We start from the raw sequence: 16,560 nt of genomic DNA on the forward strand, positions 1-16,560 counted from the left end.
CCAATTCATTTAGCATGTATTTCTCTTATCTTTGCCGTAATTTTGTTGAGTAAATTTTTGGTTGGACAGCATTAAATAGTATTAACACCAAACAAATTATAAACAGACAATATTAACCAACTTTGACATCCAACATTTAGACCCTTCCGGCACCTGCCGCTAGGGGGAGATATCGACGATGACTGGCAGCTAATTTACTAAAACTTTTTACTTTTTACCCCGATGGATACTTTTTCATCAGAGTAAAATGGCAGCTTTATCCTAGACAGTATACATTTCCAAAGTACAGGATTGATATAACAAAATGTCACGCACAAGGTATTTTAAAGCCAAGTGCGATCGTACTCCTAGGGCTCCAACAGCAATTATGTACAAACGCACACCTCCCAGCTCACACGTGCTGCGATTTCCTGGCGGGGGCGGGTTCGCGGTTCGATCTCCCACCCACCCACACACCGGCTGCTGAGAAAGTCCTCCAGCCTGAAACGAAGATATACGGAGTAACCGGAGTCAGATAGACCACCCAAAGACGCAGACTTGTTGCAGGGACTGGAGTGGTTTCTTCCCTTGGACTGGATTCTTCCCCATGGATACCTGTCGCAGCGCTGGTGCTGGAGGAGTTGAATACTGTCTTAGAACCCAGCCCTAAGGAATCGCGGTCAAAGGACAATTACATCAGATACCGAAGATTGTAAGAGTAATTGAGGTTCAAAACCTCACGACAGAGTCATCAGGGAAGGGTAGTCCATTAGTAACCCGAGCTGGGACCCGAACATTGTGACCCCTGACGCTCTATGAATTAATTATAGTAACGCAAAAATTGCATCTCCAACGTTAGAGACAGACTACGGCACAACTACCAAGACTAATAGGACTCCTGCAGTGGTACACAAGATATGAGTTCGAAACCAGAAGGAAGGTGTTGATCCTTGGTACAACATCACCCTTGACTAAAGCCTGCCACTCTGCTTTATCTAAATAGTTTCTTCGCTTCTGCGTCAGCTAAGGGTGAGTTTTCTTAAAACAGCATTTGGGAAACGTTATGTGCAGTGGTGACCAGGGGTCTTGGAGCTGTGGATGGGGGTAGAGTCCTGCAGCTGGTCGGGTACCCGCAGGCAGGGCTGCCATCAGAAATCATGGGCCCCGCACAACAAAATTTTCTGGGCCCCCCTCGCCACCCCTCCCTCAGTATGAAGGCCACACAAGACACAGGCATTAAAACATGAAGTGCCCCCCTACAAGTTAAAAAAATAACTTTGGTGCCCAGACCCCTCCTACAAGTTTTGGTGGTCAGGTGGTGGTTAAAGAAAAAAAACATGGCCCCCACACATTTTAAAAAAAGAAACAATGAGCCAGGGCCCCCACACATTTAAAAAAAACAAAAAACAATTAGCCATGGCCACCACACATTACAAAAAAAAACAATTAGCCAGGGCCCCCACACATTTAAAAAAACAATTGGTCAGGGCCCCCACAAGTTAAAAGAAAAAAAAAATACCTTAGCCAGGGAGTTCAGATGCTGGTATCTTCAGTTTCTTGTGCTCTGATTCGCCAGTGAAATTTAAGTCCCGGTAAAGCTGCATGGTGATTGGATAAAGTAGAGGGGTGGTTCAAACTTCTCCCAACCAATCCGCATGTGGCTTTACCGGGACTTACATTTCACTGGCGAATCAGAACACAAGAAGAAGTCATCGGAGCTCGGATGCAGGGGCCCGGCTGTGCAAGTAAGTGCAAGTAAGTGTAGCACGGCCGAGCCCCCCTTAACTCCCCAAAACATCTGAGCCCAGGACAACAGTCCCCCTTGTCCCCCCCTGATGGTGGCCCTGCGGTACCCTGTGGGTTGTGGGGAAAAGTTCTGTGGGCGGGTAAAGACACGGGTCTTCAAATAGCGATATTTACTCCTTTTTGTTTTTTTGGTCGTCTACTTCCGATGACGTCACTTCCAGTTAATGACAGCACTTCCTGTTTTACAAATTTTTCCCTGACCACGCCTACTTGGGATGATGTCACTTCTGGTTTACAATGATAGCACTTCCTGATTCTTGATGGTCAGCGGGTCGCGCGTCCAGGTTGCGGATAAGGTATTTGCGGGTCGGGTAGCGGTTCCATTTGGGTAAGAATACGGATTGCAGGTTGCTGGTACGGGTCACAAAAAATGGACCCGCGCAGGACTCTAGATGGGGGCTCAGGCTAAAGGCCAGTTACTGGAGAATTACATTTTTCTCTACATACAATTGAAATCACAGTTTAGAATGATATCCGGGAGAATGTGTATTTTCTTTTCTAAATACCGTATATACTCGTGTATAAGCCGACCCGTGTATAAGCCGAGGTACCTAATTTACCTAAGAAAACTGGAAAAATGTATTGACTCGTGTATAAGCCTAGGGGCCCCATGTCAGATTTCAAAATGTGAATGTGTAAATGTGTAATCATGTTTTATGGCATAGAAATCTATCTAAAACTATTTAAAAGAGCCTCCCCATAATTCCATCAGCAGGAACATGACACTGCAAAAATATGCTTACCCTGAGAAGGATCAGTGTGGGCCAGGTTATAAATAGCCATTGAACCTCACATACTGGCACCCAGTACATTTGAATGTTGGAGTTCCCTGTGACTCCCACCATAAGTCACAAGCTTGGCATGTTTCTATCTGACAACAGCAAGAACTTGCCAGGCAGCATTGTTCTCCGCCCTATGTACCTGGCGTAATGATGACAGAATGAAAGGGGAGTGACAAGGCAATTTATATGTACATGTACAGCTCCACAGATAGCACTCTGCTGCTGGCAAACTTGGAATCAAGCTTTAGGACCTTTTAACAATGGCCGCCAGGGGCCCTGTGAAAGAGCTGCAGGACGGTTCACTGTGTCCACTCTCCGGGCGGCGCGTCCTTCCCTGCCGGCTTAGATACCGTAGATATGCCCAGCAGTGCGACCCCCTGTGACCCGGCCCCAGCAGGACTGTCTGTGACGCCGCCCGGAGCAGGTCCAGGAGCTCCGGGCGGCGCGTCCTTCCCTGCCGGCGTTCGCTCCCAAAATGGCGGCGCCCATGGCCGCCACGTGGGTAGGGAAGGACGCGCCGCCCGGAGCTCCTGGACCTGCTCCGGGCGGCGTCACAGACAGTCCTGCTGGGGCCGGGTCACAGGGGGTCGCACTGCTGGGCATATCTACGGTATGACCCGTGTATAAGCCGAGGTTGAGTTTTTCAGCACATTTTGGGTGCTGAAAAACTCGGCTTATACGCGAGTATATACGGTATTTGTGAAAATATTACTGATACACCAATTGATACACCGATACACACACCTCCAAAGGTGACTAGACCTAAGAAAGTTTGATAATAGGTAAATTTACTTGGCTTTGTGCCAATTCTAATAGCATTGTTTCTTATTGCCAGTATAATTCCATCTGTTTAAAGGAGACATATGTAAAAAAAAAAACTAGAATGTACCAGTGCATTCAATTCTCTCATAGAAGGAATGTGCTTTAAAATGTTGTGTTTCTGGTTACTTTATTGAAATTTTCTGCAAAAACATACTTTGTTCATTTCTTCCATTTCCTGCTGCCTTCTTTCACAGGCTGTACAGGGGAGCCAGCGGTGCACTGCACTGTATGATAGGAACCAATCAGCAAACTAGGCTGACCTTATAGGGAAGCCAGTCTTTGGGGTTTCATTTATCCGATATGTCTTTTTTTTAATTATTATATATTGATAAAGAAATGTACACCATGCAGTATCCACTTTGTTTACTTATTGACTGGTTAAAGGCTAGAATTAGCCTGTGGTGTTTTATCACACCAATTTTTTCCAATGTGATAAAATAGGATTTTGAATAATTTTTTTGTTGACGGGTCCCCTTTAAAGGAGAGCGGAGGGAAAAAAAAGGAGTGTAGAGAATTTGGCTAGATAGTAAGTGGTACATCAGAGGACCATTAAACATCATTGAATAAGCATTTTCCCTAAATTCTGGGATATCTGTAAGGGGTGAGATTATCCCATCCATTGAATATAGGTGACTTTTGGGGGTCTTTCTACAGTTAGGGATTCCTATGACACTTAGGGTCATCTTTATTAACATTGGTGACAAACATCACTGACAGTGTTGCCCATAGCAATGAATCAGATATTTGCTTTTGTTTTTATAGGCTTTTGTAGGCGACTGTTCAAATCTAATTGCTTTTCAGTTGCTATGGGCAACATCACCAGTGATGTTTGCCTCCAATGTTAATAAATACACCACAGTATACGCAGGCAGGGGTTTTGTTTGCAGAAGCTGAGTAGGCATCCAAGAAAATTCATATGCATTATTTTTATTTGGGGGTTCATATGTGCCATATACTTTCAAAAAACTATGCATACTAGTCAAACTGTTCAGTAGACTGCTGGTGATTTTTGTATGTAGCAAACTGTGCAAGACAAATGTGTCAAATTTCTAAAAATTGCCTTAAATATTTTGCATTTTGGTAGTAGAAATAGGTATTTACTAATTTTGGAATTGTCAAAATGTGTGCTTTTCAAATATATATTTTTTCAGGGGTCCACACTACTTATGTGAGCTTGAATGGCATATAAAATGCATTGAGAGTGTTACCCACGAAAATTTGTTTGCATTATTTTAATTTTGGGGCCCTATATTTGGATCAGCCTATGTACTTTGGACATAAAACTGCTCAGCAGACCCATGACATATTTAGGTTGTTTGATCTTGGTACATAAGACTTTGAAGATGCTATAAAATGGAAGCTTTCAGGCAATTTTAAAAGTTTCATTGAAGTCTCTAACTTTAGGTAAGCTTTGCAGATAGTTTGGAGAAGAAAGTCATATTTACCCATTCTCAGAATTTGTGCTTTCCAAAGAATATGGTTTTTAAGGGTCAGTGTACTATTTTGCAGCTTTTACATGATACAGGCAGTGGATTTTTTAATTCATTGAAATAATGAAAATTAATATGAACAAGATATATTTCAGGGTCTCTAGATGCCACATATTTCAGTAAATCTATGCAAAATGGGCATCATCTTTAGGATGTGATTATCTTATTACCTACATGTTGGCCATTTGGAAAATAAGATGCTGTGAAGTGGCAATTTTGTGATGATTTTTAAAAATTCCTACGTTTAGGAAAGCTTTGTGGTTTGGCAGTTTGGAGTAGAAAGACATACCCATTTCAGATTTGGGAGAAAGTGTACTTTCCAAAAATATGTCTTTTTGCTTGGACATATTTTTTTGTCACTTTACTCCACTTAAAATTGAGTAAATCTGTTGAAATTGCAGCAGCTGAAATGATAGAAATGATCATATGGAGTATTTTAACTTTGGGGTTCCTACAAGCCACTTGGTTAAACCTAGACAAAACGCCACCAAACTGTTCATAGAGTCCTGGCTTTCATATTTAGGATGTTTTATTTTGGTATCTCTGTGGGAGATAAGATTTCAAATAGTTTCTGATGTATGTTTTTTAATTAAGGAAAATATATATATTTTAAAAATTGTTTAGACTTTTAGAACACTGTATATTGTTACAGAAGAATGTAACATAGAATGTTTTCAAAGTTTAGGTTGTCTGGAAAAAATATTTAGTTTTCCTAGGTAAACTAAAAGCCCCCTCCCCCAAAAAAAGGCCCTTAAAGTTAAAGAGAATAAAATGTCTTGCAATAAAAGTAACACAAGTGACCAAATTGTCTGGCAGCATTAAAACTTAAGACATTGTGGCTCATTTATAAACACTGGGCAAATTTGTCCCTGGGCAGTAACCCTTAGCAACCAATTAGTGATTAGCGTTTTTAGCCAGCTGCAGGTTGAACACTGAAAACAATCATCTGATTGGTTGCCATAGGTTACTCCCCAGGTGCAGATTTGCCCAGTGTTTATAAATAACCACCATTGTTTGGATTTGCTCTTTGTTGTTGAGGATTGAAGCTCAACTAAAAGTGGACATTGCTAGTGTGCAAACTAAACATTCCAGTGAATCCAAAGAATGGCTGAAAAAATGGATGGTTTTGAAATGGTCAAGGGGGGGATGTGTACCCATACACATACATACACATACATACATTTTTCAGTATTTTTTATATGTGGAGGAAAATTTTCACATTTTGATCGATTGGTTCGTTTGTTTGGTTGGATAGTCTTAATTTCTTTCTTATATTTGTACAGTATCCGTTATCTTGAAACCCATTATACAGAAAACTTTGAATTACAGGAAGGACATCTCCAATAAACTCCATTTTAATCAAAAATTAATTATAAAAAATATTTCCTTATTATCTGTAATAATAAAACAGTACCTTGTACTTGACCCCAACTAAGATATAATCATTCCTTTTTGGAGGAAAAACAATCCTATTGGTTTTATTTAAATTTGTTTTAGTAGATTTAAAATATGGAGATCCAAATTACAAAAAAAAACTTTTATCCGGAAAGCCCCAGGTCCTGGGCTTTCTGAATAACAGGTTCAATACCTTTATTATTACTTTCCCTTTGCTGAACTGATAAATGGTTTCTTCTACAGCAGTACTGAAAGCAATTAAACTTTTATATCTTCCCTTTTAAAGGACCAGTAACATCAAAAAATTTTTTTTGAAAATTGGTTAGTAAACAACGAAAAATAAACATCAAGGCAAATTAAACTTTTAAACAGCAAAGCCTTTATTAAGAAATAACTTACCAAAACTCCACTTCCTGTCCTCTGCAAAAAAGGCGAATGGGCGACCATCCATCCTGCAGAGCTCGATTTCTCCTCCTGGCTATTCTAGTGACAGTCTGCAGCGCTTCACCTATTCCCAGCAGCAGCAGGTACTGGAAGAGCTGGATCAGTGGGGTGCGCATGCCACCTGCTCCGGGAGTTGTAGTGCCCCCGTCCGATGCTGGAAAACCCAAGACGAAGATCAACCCCCCTAAAAGCGATGAGACCGCCAATGCTAAACTACAGGACTGTTCTTTCCCCAGATCTGACACAAGCTCACAGCCATTATAAACAGGCCACAAATCCCGCGAGCTACAACATACCTCCAGTCGGCAGTCACGATTTCCCTCCCCGATCAGAGACAGTGGATGTATAACCCGTGCGCTGAGATCACCGCTCCTACTATTGAGAAGCTGAAACTTTAGCTTGGTGCAATAAGTTCAGTAGATAATATATGACATTTTTAGGGTTTAGTTCTCCTTTAAGAGATTTCATCATATCATAAAATCATATACATTTACATGATTCCATGTTAACTGATTCTAGGGATTCTCCCTCCAATAACTATGAAAAACAGTTTAAATAATGCTAACACAATTGGCTGTTGGCTAGAACACGGATACATTTTATTTTCTATATTGTCTTTTGAGTTTTGACATGCATTCTTTTATTTAGATATGACTACACTGCCAGTATACAAACATTTCTTGTAATACTTATTTTTCTCCGCGGTTTCAGTTCTTCAGTAATGTGATGGACTCACAAAAATTACAAATACCCTGTTAAATTTGATTTGTAACAAGAAGCTGAACGTTTATTTTGAGTCTGCATATGTCTGTGTGAAGAAATAGAAGGTTGATCTTTGAGTCAGACTTTGCAGCCAAATCAGTGTACAATTCTGTTATAAAAGACATTAAGCTCAGGGCCGGATTTACATAGCAAGCACCACTACGCACGATGCTGTTCATTGCCCTCGCCCCTTCCCTTCTTTTGCGCACATGCACAAATTTTCAGCATTGGTCCGGAGTACTGGGCATTGGTGCACAGGAAATTTTAAAAACGATTAAATCTCATGCAAATCCAGTGCTTCCAAACCAATGTGGGTGTGTTCGGATGGCATGCCGTCACTCTAAAATTCTGCTGCCCAAGGCCCTAGCCTTTGAGGCCTTTCCACAAATCCGGGCCTGATTAAGCTAGCGTGAAGGGATTTTTATGCAAGTCCTTAAGGTTAATTTACTATTTTGTGACAATCTGTAGGTCAATAAGACTGCTGTACTGTGGTTTTTAGCTCTCATTTACTACTCTTTAGAGCAGAGACACACTGGCAACTTTGGAAAATGAAGTGCTATGAGTGCCTTCCCTTCTAGCCAGCAGAAGGCAGGGTAAGGCAATTCCGGGAAAATTAGTTTTCCCCAAATCTGCCAGTGGTGTCTCTGCCCTTAATAAACCTGGTCTGCTGTTAGCATTGGGGATTATAAATTATATCATAATTTCTTCATCATTAAAGGGATACTGTCATGGGTTAACATGTTTTTTTTCAAAATTCAAAACTGCATTCTAGGGAAACACTCTTAAATGTCTTTTCCTTTCTTTCTATGGCATGTAATCTTTGGACTGAAGCAGCCCTTGCTTGCCTCTATTGATATGTGTGCTAAAACTACAGCTTTTTCTATCCTAGCTCAAAGAGAATTCTGGCCCAAACCATGGGCGACTGACCGTGCTCTTAAAAAGGAGAGAAATTATTCACTAGTGGAATGAAATCTGAAGATAAGGTTAAATCATTCCCTCAGAATAGGTGCAGTTCTAAAAGATCTTTTTTTGTTTGTTTACACAGAGGTCTCCAGCCTTTTTTACCCATTTTTACCCATGAGCTACATTCAAATGTAAAGAGTTGGGGAGCAACACAAGCTTTAAAAAGTTCCTGAGGCCAAATAAGTGATCTGATTGGCTATTTTGTAACCCCTACGTGGAATGTGTTGGTGAGCAACATGTTGCTCACAAGCCACTGGTTGTGGATCAGTGCTCTAAGGCAAGATTGGAGCTATAACAAGAGGGGTGTCGATTCTTCCATACCTAGATGACTGTCTTTTAAAGGCAAGCTCTGTGGATCATCATCTCACATTTTCTACAATAAAAAGACTGTGTTGGGTAATAAACTGGGAGAAAGTTCACAGATAAAAGGACCTCTTGTTCAGATCCAAACTGACAATATTACAACAGCCTACTATAAAAACCAACAGGGCGGAACCATGTGCAAAGACCTTATACTAAAGTCTTTCCATGGATTGTCTAGGATTATAAAGGCAATGCATGTAAGCGTTGTAGTAAACTCCAGGGCAGACTAACTAAGTCAGAAAGATATTGGCACTCAATAAAGAGGTATTTCAACAAATTTGTGCTTGCTGGGAAATGCTTTAAGTAGATTTTGATTGTTTCAAAGACAAAACTGCAAGGTCCCAAATTTTTTGCCATAAATTGGGGCGATGGAGAGGGATCTCCTGGCACACACATGACCCTTCACACTAGCTTATGTGTTTCCTCCTCTACCTATAATACCAAGAGTAATAATGAAACAATACAACCCTTATTCTAACTGCTCCAGCATGAACATGCAGGTCATTGTTTTCAGACCATGTCCAGGACTGTTCCTTGGCAAATGTCTGCTGAGGTAATGTCTACCTTGAGGGTATACTGTGGTGCAACTGACATTCTTCTGCATAGCAGGAAAAGAATCACAAACCATATATATCAAAAAATTGGCATTAGTCATTCAAGATTTTCAACAAGAATGGTTCTCCAGGTCTTTTGTCTTCAGCCTCCTTTCTCACCTATCTGAGAAGACTGCCTTTCTAACAGCCATCACTTCATCCAGAAGAATAGGCGAGTCACAAGCCCTCTCATGTAAGAAACCATGTTTTCAAGTGCTTCCTAATGAAATTACTATAAGAACCAACCTGTCTTTTTCTCCAGAGGTGAATCAGATTCTACTGGTATGATTAAAGACTTTCTACCTTATACGTTTGCTCACTTCCTCCTCCTCCTCCTTCTTGCTCTACCAGGTGTTGGTAATTTGTTAATTAAGGGCCTTTATAAGCCTGTTGCTAAAGATACTCTGGTGCTTGATCATTGAAGCTCCCAAGCTAGATCCTGCATACTCCTTGTTCCTGTGACTCCTTGTTCCTGTGACTCCTGTGCCTGATTCCTGCTTTTGTTCCTGAGATTCCTGCTTTGTTCCCTGTTCCTGTGTTCTCTGCTCCAGTTTCCCATTACCTGCACTCTGTTGGATCTCCTGGTAATTGACCTCGTCTTGTTTACTGGACTACCCTCTGCCATCAGCCTGCCTCCGACCTCGGTCTGCCATACAGACTTGTTATTGCCATCAGCCTGCCCCCGACCTCAGCCTGTTTCTCGGACTTGCCTTTATTGTTGCCTGCTCTTGACCACCAACCTGGTGTAAGAACTTATATTATTTATCTTTTGTTCATCTGTTATATTGCCATACTTTTCTTAAAATATTCTTCTGCATAACATGTTTCCAGCCTATCAAAACCTCAAATACCCGCTGTACTCGTGTTATACAGCACCAAGGCTCCTTAACTACCAGTACTCACCTGTGGCCAAGCCTGACACCTTCTAGTTTACCTGGATAGCCCTTCCATGTCTCAGATAAACTTTTTGTCTCCTTCTCTGGTCAGATAAAGGGAAATCTGTCTCAAAAGCTACCATAGCCTTTTGGATTAAAATGGTTATATCTATGTCTTAAATTATTGCAGTTACCCGAAGCACTAAAAGCATATTCTACTAGAGCAAAGGCAACATTGTGGGCAGAGCAGGCAGGGGTCACTGTGGACCAAATCTGAGATCTGTGTCATGGCAAAGAGTTTCCACATTTGCAAAGCGTTATAGGCTAGATCAGGGGTAGGCAACCCACGGCTCTGGAGCCTCATGCGGCTCTTCATCCTGCTTGCTGCGGCTCGGTCTTGTGGCTTTGCCTGTCACGTCGTCTATACAGCCCTCCCTCGCACTTGCTGGGGGCTTCTTGAGTGTGCGACCGAGGTAAGGTAATGGTTAGCTTACTGTGGTCGCACACTCAGCAAGATGATTCATCATGGTGCTTACCGCCGTCACACACTCAAGACAAGAGAGGGAAGATCAGCATGGAGCTTCAGAAACAGAAGTCACAGATGAGAACACTAGCATTTAATAGGGCTATTCTGTGTTTAATTGATTTTGAGTACGCCTACACATGCACACTGCACTTCTGTTGTATTCTTTTATTGCAACAGTTAAAATTAAAAAAAAAGGTTAAAACTTTTAAAAGTTTATAAGCTGTGTTATGTTTTGCGGATCCAGACAATTTTTCTTTAGTGGAAGAGGGGGCAAAATGGCTCTTTTGATAGTAAAGGTTGCTGACCCCTGGGCTAGACATATTGTCAGTTTCCCGGCTGCCCCAAGTCATGTGACTAGTGCTCTGATAAACTTCAGTCACTCTTTACTGCTGTACTGCAAGTTGGAGTGAAATCACCCCCCTCCCCCCCCACCAGTCTAACAACAGAACAATGGGAATGTAACAAGATAGAAGCTCCCTAACACAAGATAACAGCTTCCTGGTAGATCTAAGAACAACATTCCATGGTAAAAGCTAGGTCCCACTGCGTCACATTCCGTTACATTGAGTAGGAGAAACAACAACCTGCCAGAAAGCACATGACCGGGCAAAATGACCTGAGATGGCTGGCTACACACCAATCTTACAACTTAATATACAACTTGCTAATTCAGGAATTACATTTTATATTGTAGAGTGAATTATTTGCAGTGTAAACCGTGTAATTTAGAAATAAAAAATACATCATAAAAATCAGGACAGAATCCCTTTAAACTTTAGTTCTGCCCTGAGACAGACCACTCCGCTATAGCATAGGTATGATAATTGTGTTTTCAGGCCCCTAGCCAGACAGTCTGTCCTTATGTCATTTAGTGGGTATTCCTCAGAATGTGGATTCTAGAAGGCTTATTGAATTGGGAAAAATTGGAAAGTCTAACCCTTTCTATGCTGAAACGTACTGTTCCATCATTCCATCTTATTCAGTTGTTTATCAGAAGCTAGGAACAAGGCAATGTTGGGAGGACATCTCTTTGGCTTATGTGTGTTTTTAACAAATGGGTAAAATATGACAAAAATATTTTACTTTGCATTTGGAAAATGTCTTTTGTCAAAATATGTTCAACTTAAATTTCTACGTAACTGCCCTTAATCACAATATGCAATGCAATGACTGACCTTTTCTTGCTTTTTTTTTTAATTTTTCCCTTCAAGCCTTTTGTTTTTCATATGTGGTTTTGAATTATCTTGGTACCCTGCACCTATAGTCTTTGCTATTTGAGTTGTCTATGAATATTTTTACTATAAAATACTACCCTTTATAGAATGCCATCTCCTCTCTGAGTGGAAAATAAAATAATGAAAAAAACTTTTGTGGACGTTATGCCATAGAGTGTTGTTGAATCTTTCCCATATACTCAGGCTTTTAAAATTAGATGTAAAGTGTATTCCTGGTTCCCTTTTTCAATATCATTTTGGTGTGGTGTAATGTGAAGCTACAAACAATGCTTGAAGCTCCTCACTCCAAAATCAGGAACCAAGGGACAGCTGAAAGTAAGAATCAGGCTATTGGTATCTCACAACCTGTTCAACAACCTGTTAAATAGACTGTTGCTAAAAATATATGCCATTATAAATCAAGGTTGACCAACTTCTTTTGTGTAAAGAAGCAAACACCCAGCCTTCTGGCATCACTCTATATTGTGTTGCACTTCCTTGCTTGCATCACTATGAAACAGCTTAAGGACGTTAGCAAAGTGTCATCCTAGACAATAGTAATATGTTTTGTTTTTTTGTTTGGCCTGCATGCGCTACTAACCTTGATCTTATTTAACTATGTATTATTATATTTATAGTAAGTAACTATGAATTGTCTTGGACAGATTTTAGAGAAATAAAATAGGAGACATATGATAGGAAAGGCTACAAGTATATGTATACAAATACAAGTATATGAGTGAAGGGATATATATAATATTTTATAATATTAAATATATTTATTTTATTGCTTTTTATAGGGGAACAGATAGAATAAGGGGATACAATGTGAAGTTGATGGGAGGAAAGGAAACAAACAAACATGTATTTGTTTACAGAAAATGTGCTAAATACAATTATCATCTATTGATATAAAGCATTTACTAAAGCACTGGGAGAAAATTCTCAAATTTAACCCAATAATTTATTTTTGTTGGGAAATAACAATAACTTCCACCCTCAGGATATTGACTGCTTGGTACAGTAATTATTAGAATAATTAGTAATTTGTTAGAAAATCATTACTGAGCTGTTATTAGTGCTCAGTTATAAGTTTAGACTTTTCATTTTGTTTTTAAATTTTTGTGTAATAGAGTAGAAATGGAAATAAATAATGTTGTAGAGTAAAATATCAAATTGTGGCAATGGAATGAACATTCCTTGCCAGGAAAGTGGGATGTCAGACCACTCAACAAACTCCCTGTGCATCACTGAAAATGTAAAAAAAAAAAATGACTGCCAGTCTGCCACAGAAAGGGAGAAGGAGCCTGTTATTTACGTCATAAGTAGGGGAGACCTGGGTGTCTTACTTGATACGCAAACAAAGGTTTACAATCATAAAGGGTAGTTTAAAACTCTGCTAAAACTGCTATTTATTTGCAATTTGCACACTGCGTTCTTCCTTATTTGTATCTCTGAAGGTTTTTGTGTACCTTTTTGGATGACCGAGACCTGCTGTTGCACCAGGAATATAGGACTGACTGTGTTAGTTTGGGAGGCGTTAAATAAAAAGGACTTGGAATATAGGCAAACACAATTAAAGGATCCATGTTATTCTATAAGGCTTGTACTGGAGAAGATAATTGTACCCTCCAACAGATTTTTTGAAGAAGCACATTCCACTTTAAAGAGGTTGCAACAGGCCTGAGATAAAAGTAATTTCATTATCACAGTGAAAACTGGTAATTGTAGGTGACAGCATGACAGTCTGAGTTCTATGAGCAAATAAAAAGAAAAATTATTGACCCAAGCATAGGAAACGTATCAAAAGGGTGCTGCTCGGAACGCCAGGTGGTTTACCTAGCAACCCTTTAAACCCTGATTTTTCTTTGGAACGATTGACCCCAGCTCTCTAGTTACTGACGTTTCTGGAAGAAGGTGTGGATTAAAATGCGATGTGTCTGACTAAGATAAAGTGACCAGATTTTGTAAGTGAAATTGGGGGACAGGTGTAAGAATTGTGTTACTTGTGTTTTTTATGGTAATGCTAGAGCATTTGCTTTTAGTGTAAGCAAACTACAATGCCATTCTTAAATGGTGGTTTATCCTTCAGTTAGTATTTCATAAAATGGCCAGTTCTAAGCAACGTTTCAATTGGTCTTAATTATTTATTTTTTTAGTTTTAAATTATTTGCCTATGCCTTATTTAACTTATCTAGCTTTCAAATATCTGTCACTGGCTCCATATTAAAAACAAATGCTCTGTAAAGATACACATGTATTGTTATTGCTACTTTTTATTACCGACCTTTCCTATTCATATTCCAAGTCTCTCATTCATATCAATGCATGGTTGCTAGGGCAATTTGCTTAAACTGCAAACTGGAGAGCTGCCAAATAAAAAGCTAACTAACTCAAAAACTTCAAATAATTAATATCACTCTCTGTCATCTTTAAAAGTTATTGCAAAGGTGAACAACCCCTTTAAAGTAGCAATAACAATAAATTAGTAGCTTAACAAATCATTTGTTTTAAGATGAGGTCAGTGACCCCCATTTCATAGCTGGAAAGAGTTAGCAGAAAAAGGCAAATACTCAAAATATAAAAAATAAACCATAAAGTCCAATTGAAAGGTTGCTTATAATTGGCCATTCTATGACATACTAAAAGTCAACTTAAAGGTGAACCACTGCTTTTAAATGCTGTCCTTCAGATGACAGATTGGGGCATTATGCTTTCTGCTAAAAACACAGAGCAGAAATGGTTGTCATTTAAAATTATATTAAATCATTACTCAATTTATTCCCTTAAGAATTAAATGTAGAAGCACTTGGAACCACCCCATCTATCTTAATAGATGGGGTAAAGAAGTTAATAGGAAAGAAGAGAAAGGCATCTAAAACTGTTCAGAGGGGACAGAAGCTGCATTTAGTGAATATGAACACTATAACAAATGTTGTAAAATAGAAATTCAGAAGTCAAAGATAGAAAATGAGGAGATCATTGCAACAGAGGCTAAGACTAACGCCAAAAAGTTTTTTAAGTACATTAATAGTAAAAATATTGTGTGCCTTATTTAAATAATAGTACCAATATAACATATAGAAAAGGCAAATGTGCTAAATCAGTTCTTTTCTTCAGTGTATACAGAGGAACCAGAGTTCAAAGACCCATACAATTGCTGCAAGTATGATTCCATTCAGTCTAGTCAGTGGCTGACACAAGCCAATCACAGCCCTTATTTGGCACCCCAGGGACTTTTGTATGCTTATGATGCTCCCCAACTCTTTTTACATTTGAATGTGGTTCATGGATGAAAAAGGTTTGGGACCCCTGTCCTAGGATTGGTCATGCCAGAGAAATTTTGGATTTTGCCACGGTGTTTGATCATTGCATGAAAACCCCAACTTTTTCAGATTATGCTACGCAAATCGCGATAACAAGAAACAACTTCAGGGACATCTGGCATTGACTTCTACATTACCTCGACAGGTTTGTGATGGTGTGTTTTTAGGAGATTTGGGGTATAATCTCTAAAAATTAAGGTTCAACCCCTAAAAACCTTGACCAGAAGAAATTGAGGTTTAATAAATGGGCACATCAGTGTACAGGCATGGTTCCTGTTATTCATAATGTTCAGGACCTGGGGTTTTCCGGATAACGGATCTTTCCTTAATATGTATATTCATACCTTAAGTCTACTAGAACAGGGCTGTCCAACTGGTCCCCTTGTGACTCCAATATGAAAGCCTGCGTGCTGTGACTGCTTGCCTTGTGTAACCTTAAAAAGGTATCCGTACTGAGATTAACTGTCCTCTGCATTGTTTAAACCTCAAATTCAGACTATAAACTCCTGCATTGTTCACACCTGTAACACCTCTATTATTCACACCCATAAAGATCTGTACCTGCCCACATTGTTGACCTGTTCAGACACAAACTGCTGGAGGGGCACCAGCATTGTCACTGTATGTAGCACAGTATGAACTGTTCATCTTAGAGTGATCCTGATACGTTTACCTGTCTCCTGCTCTATTCTGTATGCCCTATGCTCCCTGTGTTTGCTATACTCTGCCTGCCCTATGCACCGTGTTTGTGCCATACTCTGCCAGCCTTGTGTTCCCTGAGTGTGCTCTACTCTGCCTGTGGGAAGTGAACCTGGTAGGGGTTTGTTAGCATTTTGAAATTGTTGTTAGGGGTCCCTAAGGTGTTTAATCATGTGCTAGGGCAGGGGTCCCCAAACTTTTTTCACCCGTGAGCAATATTCAGATGTAAAAAGAGTTGGGGAGCAACACAAGCATGAACAATGTTCCTGGATGGTTCATAATAAGTGCTGTGATTGGCTATTGGTAGCCCCTATGTGGACTGTCAGCCTACTGGAGGTTTTGTTTGGCAGTACACCTGTTTTTATGCAACCAAAACTTGCCTCCAAGCCTGGAATTTAAAAATAAGCACCTGCTTTGAGGCCACTGGGAGCAACATCCAAGGGGTTGGGGAGCAACATGTTGCTCACGAGCTACTGGTTGGGGATCACTGTGCTAGGGTGTGCTGTGTTATCCACAGGGGA

At 40.0% G+C, this 16,560-nt stretch overlaps 1 protein-coding gene across 6 annotated transcripts in view; it reads left to right on the forward strand.

The window, feature by feature from the left end:
- The first annotated feature begins 258 nt into the window (after nucleotides 1-258).
- adcy7.L (adenylate cyclase 7 L homeolog) overlaps nucleotides 259-16,560 on the forward strand; it is a 155,422-nt gene continuing 139,120 nt past the window's right edge. For 3 of the 6 annotated variants that reach the window (XM_018257789.2, XM_041590126.1, XM_018257790.2), the window contains exon 1: nucleotides 263-1,008. The gene's annotated coding sequence lies outside the window, so the exon portion shown is untranslated. Of the gene's footprint in view, nucleotides 1,009-16,560 lie in introns of all 6 variants that reach the window. The other 3 variants (XM_041590124.1, XM_041590125.1, XM_018257791.2) reach the window with 2 other exon arrangements.

The sequence above is a fragment of the Xenopus laevis genome, chromosome 4L (assembly GCF_017654675.1).
Source record: "Xenopus laevis strain J_2021 chromosome 4L, Xenopus_laevis_v10.1, whole genome shotgun sequence".
NCBI classification, from domain to species: Eukaryota; Metazoa; Chordata; class Amphibia; order Anura; family Pipidae; genus Xenopus; species Xenopus laevis.